Source organism: Micropterus salmoides, unplaced genomic scaffold (assembly GCF_014851395.1).
Source record: "Micropterus salmoides isolate LMB-PRFRI ecotype aquatic unplaced genomic scaffold, ASM1485139v1 Ms_hic_scaffold_12, whole genome shotgun sequence".
In the NCBI taxonomy this organism is placed as follows: domain Eukaryota; kingdom Metazoa; phylum Chordata; class Actinopteri; order Centrarchiformes; family Centrarchidae; genus Micropterus; species Micropterus salmoides.
Genome location: NW_024040263.1, coordinates 35,870,346 through 35,877,965, shown reverse-complemented (window position 1 = coordinate 35,877,965; position 7,620 = coordinate 35,870,346). Strand labels below are relative to the sequence as shown.

The 7,620-nt window shown below is 39.0% G+C and overlaps 1 long non-coding RNA gene across 5 annotated transcripts; it reads left to right on the top strand.

The window, feature by feature from the left end:
• Window positions 1-257: 257 nt before the first annotated feature.
• On the top strand, window positions 258-5,581 carry LOC119899901. Of its 5 annotated transcripts, none has more exons than XR_005443938.1 (6): window positions 258-275; window positions 4,422-4,594; window positions 4,688-4,860; window positions 4,957-5,126; window positions 5,223-5,392; window positions 5,486-5,581. It is a non-coding gene; the product is annotated as an uncharacterized LOC119899901 (long non-coding RNA). The 5 variants fall into 5 exon arrangements; XR_005443940.1 differs by having other exon boundaries at window positions 259-275; window positions 4,425-4,594; window positions 4,691-4,860; XR_005443939.1 differs by having other exon boundaries at window positions 259-275; window positions 4,425-4,594; window positions 5,489-5,581.
• The last annotated feature ends 2,039 nt before the right edge of the window (window positions 5,582-7,620 follow it).

Here is a 7,620-nt window from a genome sequence, read left to right as displayed (position 1 = left end):
CCTGGTTCTGTAAATTTACATATCATACAATTTCACACATTTCAGAGGTGAAAACAGATACAGTACATCACAATACAAATTGACCGTCTTTTTTTGTTTCAGCAGCAACATTGTGGTTGTGAGGTGGAAAAGGAACCGTCATCCTCCAGCTGTTAATATTAGTGATGGAAATATTGTTAGGTTGTTCTAAAAGGAGTCGGCACCTCAAGTTCATAGCCTGCAAGTTCTGCGGCAAGGCGGTGTCTTATCCACCTCCTGATGCTGTGCCTGGTTCTGTAAGTTTACATATCACACAATTTCACACATTTCAGAGGTGAAAACAGATACAGTACATCACAATACAAATTGACCGTCTTCTTTTGTTTCAGCAGCAACATTGTGGTTGTGAGGTGGAAAAGGAACCGTCATCATTAACATTAACACAGCACCTGCTAATGATAATGCAGATGCCTTCACACACACACACACACACACACAAACTTACAAAAAAAACCATGACAAGGTTAATAAAAGTTTTTTCAATGTCAAATAATGTGTACTCTTTCACTGGGGATGGGGATGAGATTGTGTCCAATTCCCTATGCGGAATTCCAGACTATGAACATTCATGTCCAATGTTAAGTAGCTCATTTAAAAGACATCTGAAATATCAATGTCGGCCAAATAAATAGGTGGCATAAAATATAAAATAACTGTAAGATATGCAAGTCCACCTTTGTTTTTAATGCCAGAGTGGTTAGGTTTTGTTCCATTTTCCATTAAGTTGATTTAGAAAAACCTCTGGAGCATTGTTTTCTTTGTTAAAATGAAGGTTTTTGTTTTTTAAAGTGATGGCCGAGCGGCTGAAAGTGAGTTGATGATCAGCTGAGCCTCTTAAATCAGCATTTGACTGGCCTGAAATAACATCCATACGTATAAAACACTTCAAGCACCTCACAGTGTTAATTTAAACGTTTATTATCAACACTCCACAGCAAAAAGCTGAACTAGGCACAGGCCACATTACAGACACTCAAACTTGTTCATCAGCAGTGCAGGATATCATTTGGGGTTTAAGGAGAATCAGAAACAGCTTTATTTCCAAGTAGTTTTTACACTAACAAGGAATTTGATTTGGGGGGTGTGAAAATAAACATCCATGTACCAAAGAAACAATGATATGATTGGAAGCAAGAAGTAATTAATAATAAACTTGTAGGCATATACTGAACAATTGATATATGTTGTTAGACAGCGTTGTCACTGAGTCCAAATAAGTGATCCTCCTTGACTTGAAAAGCAGTCCAGAAGTTGATCTTTGCTTGTGCTCGCTTAAAATTCCAAATGAATGGTCCTTTCTGCTGCCATAATTCCAAAACGAGAATATGCAAATGTTTGTTTACTATGTGAAGATATTCCAAGCAACTGCTCCTCCATTCCAGTATGTAGTGTGTAAATATTGTGCATTGTGTTCATCTAGTTAATTTGATCTACAATTCCAAGCAAGTGATCCTCCATTCCAATAGATAGTTTTTAAATATTGCGCATTGTGTTCATCTTGTTAATTTGATATGCAATTATCATTATTATTATACAATTCCAAACGAGTGATCCTCCCTTCCAAGTTCTAATATCACATAATTACTTATAAAGGGATCGCCTGATTGGTTACCGCGCGTGGATTGCAGTGCACTGTTAACATAGGCCCCAGTCACATTACAGGCGGATGAGCGAAACACCTATTCAAGGTAACTCCTTCCAAATCAGTCTGATTTTGTGTCCTAATCACTAAGATTATGATCGAAAACACTAACAATTCAAAGACATGTTTCTAGCAGTCCTCTTTTTGTATCTTGAGCACTAATGTTATGATCGAAAACACTAACAATTCCAAGAAATGTTTCTAGCAGTCCTATTTTTGTATCTTGAGCACTAATGTTATGATCAAAAACATTAACAATTCCAAGAAATGTTTCTGTAGGAGCCATATGGGTTATTTCCCTCCAAGCTACAGGGGGCATGATACTGAGTTGTGGTGTTATGGCCGGTGCTTGCCTCAGGTAATTTAAGTGCCTGTGTTGATGCAACCTGGTGTTGTTAATTTCTAAGGTAATAAAAACGTAACGGTTTTATACCCCTCTGAAAACATAGTTATGGGTCTTGTATTGCATTTCTATTCAATTCAATTCAATTTCAATTCAGTTTTTTTTTCAATTTATATAGCGCCAAATCACAACAACAGTTATCTCACAGCGCTTTTCATAAAAGAGCAGGTCTAGACCGTACTCTATGATGCTATTTACAGAAGGCCAACAGTTCCCACCAAGAGCAGCACTAGGAGACAGAGGCAAGGAAAATTTCCTTTTAAGAGGCAGAAACCTCGAGCAGAACCATGGGGGGGGGGGGGGGGGGGGCAGGAGAGGAACAGAGAGAAAGAGAGAGGGATGGAAGGAGAGAGAGAGGGGAGGGAGGCATCCTACATAATAAACACACAGAGGTACAGACAGTAAAGGTGATGTTGCTATAGACTAAATGAAAAATGGGAGTTAGTAACATGCAATAATGGGATGAGGTTGCATACAGAGGGAGAGAAAGTAGAGGAGAGAGGAGCTCAGTGCATCATGGGAAATCCCCCGGCAGTCTAGGCCTATAGCAGCATAACTAAGGGATGGTTCAGGACTCACCTGAGCCAGCCCTAACTATAAGCTTTATCAAAGAGGAAAGTCTTAAGCCTACTCTTAAATGTGGAGATGGTGTCTGCCTCCTGAACCCAAACTGGAACCTGGTTCCACAGGAGAGGAGCTTGATAGCTGAACGCTCTGGCTCCTAGTCTACTTTTGGAGACTCGAGGAACCACAAGTAACCCTGCATTCTGGGAGCGCAGTGCTCTGGTGGGGTAGTAAGGTACTATGAGCTCTTTAAGATAAGATGGTGCCTGACCATTAAGAGCTTTGTAGGTAAGAAGAATGATTTTAAATTCTATTCTGGATTTTACTGGAAGCCAATGCAAAGAAGCTAAGACAGGAGAAATGTGATCTCTTTTCCTGGTTCCTGTCAGAACACGTGCTGCAGCATTCTGGATCAGCTGAAGAGTCTTAATGGACTTTTTCGAGCAGCATGATAATAAGGAATTGCAGTAATCCAGCCTAGAAGTAACAAATGCATGGACTAGTTTTTCTGCATCATTTTTAGACAGGATGTTCCTGATTTTCGCAATATTACCTAGGTGAAAAAAGGCGGTCCTTGAAATTTGCTTAATGTGAGACTTAAACGACATGTCCTGATCAAAGATAACTCCAAGATTCCTCACAGTGGTGCTGGAGGCCAGGGTGATGCCATCAATGTGAAACTATATCTTTAGACAATGCGTCACGGAGGTGCTTGGGCCCCAGAACAATAACTTCAGTTTTATCTGAGTTTAACATTAGAAAATTACAGGTCATCCAGGTTTTAACATCCTGAAGGCACATTTGAAGTTTAGCTAACTGATGAGTTTCATCTGGTTTGATCGATAGATCTAACTAAGTATCATCTGCATAACAATGAAAGCTTATGGAATATTTCCTGATAATATTGCCTAAACGAAGCATATATAAAGTGAAGAGGATTGGTCCAAGGACAGATCCTTGAGGAACTCCATGAGCAGTCTTAACTTCGAGCTCTGGCTCATTCTGCTTCCTGATGCGTCTATTAGAGTACATCTCGAATGAAAGGTAACTCACATTCGAGAATTCAAGATACATTTCCCATAGTAAAATCGTATTTTGTAGTATTTCCAAAGGTATGCTCTATTGTTCCTAAAAGTGTATCCAGTGCAAAATTCCAAAAAGGGAATATCAATGTCTAATTTGAGGTAGCCTTCTGCATATTGGACATGTATGCAACAATCTAAAGATGAAATCTTATTTCCTAATTTAACTCCAAGAATGAAATCCAATTGTCTAAATCTTCCAAACACAGAATCTGATATGTTACAAAGAGTGTCCAATTCTCTATGCAGGATACCAGAATGAGAACATTAATGTCTGAAGTTGAGTAGCTCTGTTGAAAAACATCGAAAATACTTATGTCAGTACAAATATTGTATGTGCTCCTAACATCCCAGGAATTCAAGCTTTTAATGCATTTAATTTACTCGTTCAAATGGTTCACATGGTCATATCTTGTTTTATTCAACTTGGAAGATGTCCCAAAGAGAGTCGTCACCTGACTGTTACTTCCTCAAAGTTCGGGAAAGGTGGGTGTATGAACTTCTAAAAATCGTTAACGACGCACTGGAGGCTGAAGATGCAGCCAGAGAAACTGCCCGAGCGTTGTCTCATCCACCTCCTGATGCTGTGCCTGGTTCCGTAAGTTTACATATCACACAATTTCACACATTTCAGAGGTGAAAACAGATACTGTACATCACAATACAAATTGACCGTCTTTTTTTGTTTCAGCAGCAACATTGTGGTTGTGAGGTGGAAAAGGAACCGTCATCCTCCAGCTGTTAATATTAGTGATGGAAATATTGTTAGGTTGTTCTAAAAGGAGTCGGCACCTCAAGTTCATAGCCTGCAAGTTCTGCGGCCAGGCGGTGTCTCATCCACCTCCTGATGCTGTGCCTGGTTCTGTAAGTTTACATATCACACAATTTCACACATTTCAGAGGTGAAAACAGATACAGTACATCACAATACAAATTGACCGTCTTCTTTTGTTTCAGCAGCAACATTGTGGTTGTGAGGTGGAAAAGGAACCGTCATCCTCCAGCTGTTAATATTAGTGATGGAAATATTGTTAGGTTGTTCTAAAAGGAGTCGGCACCTCAAGTTCATAGCCTGCAAGTTCTGCGGCCAGGCGGTGTCTCATCCACCTCCTGATGCTGTGCCTGGTTCTGTAAGTTTACATATCACAGAATTTCACACATTTCAGAGGTGAAAACAGATACTGTACATCACAATACAAATTGACTGTCTTTTTTTGTTTCGGCAGCAACATTGTGGTTGTGAGGTGGAAAAGGAACCGTCATCCTCCAGCTGTTAATATTAGTGATGGAAATATTGTTAGGTTGTTCTAAAAGGAGTCGGCACCTCAAGTTCATAGCCTGCAAGTTCTGCGGCCAGGCGGTGTCTCATCCACCTCCTGATGCTGTGCCTGGTTGTGTAAGTTTACATATCACACAATTTCACACATTTCAGAGGTGAAAACAGATACAGTACATCACAATACAAATTGACTGTCTTTTTTTGTTTCGGCAGCAACATTGTGGTTGTGAGGTGGAAAAGGAACCGTCATCCTCCAGCTGTTAATATTAGTGATGGAAATATTGTTAGGTTGTTCTAAAAGGAGTCGGCACCTCAAGTTCATAGCCTGCAAGTTCTGCGGCCAGGCGGTGTCTCATCCACTTCCTGATGCTGTGCCTGGTTCTGTAAGTTTACATATCACACAATTTCACACATTTCAGAGGTGAAAACAGATACAGTACATCACAATACAAATTGACCGTCTTCTTTTGTTTCAGCAGCAACATTGTGGTTGTGAGGTGGAAAAGGAACCGTCATCATTAACATTAACACAGCACCTGCTAATGATAATGCAGATGCCTTCACACACACACACACACACAAACTTACAAAAAAAACCATGACAAGGTTAATAAAAGTTTTTTCAATGTCAAAAATGTGTACTCTTTCACTGGGGATGGGGATGAGATTGTGTCCAATTCCCTATGCGGAATTCCAGACTACGAACATTCATGTCCAATGTTAAGTAGCTGATTTAAAAGACATCTGAAATATCAATGTCGGCCAAATAAATAGGTGGCATAAAATATAAAATAACTGTAAGATATGCAAGTCCACCTTTGTTTTTAATGCCAGAGTGGTTAGGTTTTGTTCCATTTTCCATTAAGTTGATTTAGAAAAATCTCTGGAGCATTGTTTTCTTTGTTAAAATGAAGGTTTTTGTTTTTTAAAGTGATGACCGAGCGGCTGAAAGTGAGTTGATCAGCATTAAATCAGCATTTGACTGGCCTGAAATAACATCCATACGTATAAAACACTTCAAGCACCTCACAGTGTTAATTTAAACGTTTATTATCAACACTCCACAGCAAAAAGCTGATCTAGGCACAGGCCACATTACAGACACTCAAACTTGTTCATTAGCAGTGCAGGATATCATTTGGGGTTTAAGGAGAATCAGAAACAGAAACAGCTTTATTTCCAAGTAGTTTTTACACTAACAAGGAATTTGATTTGGGGGTGTGAAAATAAACATCCATGTACCAAAGAAACAAATGATATGATTGGAAGCAAGAAGTAATTAATAATAAACTTGTAGGCATATACTGAACAATTGGTATATGTTGTTAGACAGCGTTGTCACTGAGTCCAAATAAGTGATCCTCCTTGACTTGAAAAGCAGTCCAGAAGTTGATCTTTGCTTGTGCTCGCTTAAAATTCCAAATGAATGGTCCTTTCTGCTGCCATAATTCCAAAACGAGAATATGCAAATGTTTGTTTACTATGTGAAGATATTCCAAGCAACTGCTCCTCCATTCCAGTATGTAGTGTGTAAATATTGTGCATTGTGTTCATCTAGTTAATTTGATCTACAATTCCAAGCAAGTGATCCTCCATTCCAATAGATAGTTTTTAAATATTGCGCATTGTGTTCATCTTGTTAATTTGATATGCAATTATCATTATTATTATACAATTCCAAACGAGTGATCCTCCCTTCCAAGTTCTAATATCACATAATTACTTATAAAGGGATCGCCTGATTGGTTACCGCGCGTGGATTGCAGTGCACTGTTAACATAGGCCCCAGTCACATTACAGGCGGATGAGCGAAACACCTATTCAAGGTAACTCCTTCCAAATCAGTCTGATTTTGTGTCCTAATCACTAATGTTATGATCGAAAACACTAACAATTCCAAGAAATGTTTCTAGCAGTCCTATTTTTGTATCTTGAGCACTAATGTTATGATCGAAAACACTAACAATTCCAAGAAATGTTTCTGTAGGAGCCATATGGGTTATTTCCCTCCAAGCTACAGGGGGCATGATACTGAGTTGTGGTGTTAAGGCCGGTGCTTGCCTCAGGTAATTTAAGTGCCTGTGTTGATGCAACCTGGTGTTGTTAATTTCTAAGGTAATAAAAACGTAACGGTTTATTACGTAAGGTCTTTATACCCCGCTGAAAACATAGTTATGGGTCTTGTATTGCATTTCTGTCAACAGACCTAAGAAATATTACACACTGAACCTTTAAAAGGGCGTAATTCCAAATGAATGGTCCTTTCTGATGCCACAATTCCAAAACGAGAACATGCAAATGTTTGTTTACTATGTAAAGATATCAAATTCCAAGCAACTGATCCTCCGTTCCAGTATGTAGTGTGTAAATATTGTGCATTGTGTTCATCTAGTTAATTTGATATGCAATTATTATTATTATCATTATTATCATTATTATTATACAATTCCAAACGAGTGATCCTCCCTTCCAAGTTCTAATATCACATAATTACTTATAAAGGGATCGCCTGATTGGTTACCGCGCGTGGATTGCAGTGCACTGTTAACATAGGCCCCAGTCACATTACAGGCGGATGAGCGAAACACCTATTCAAGGTAACTCCTTCCAA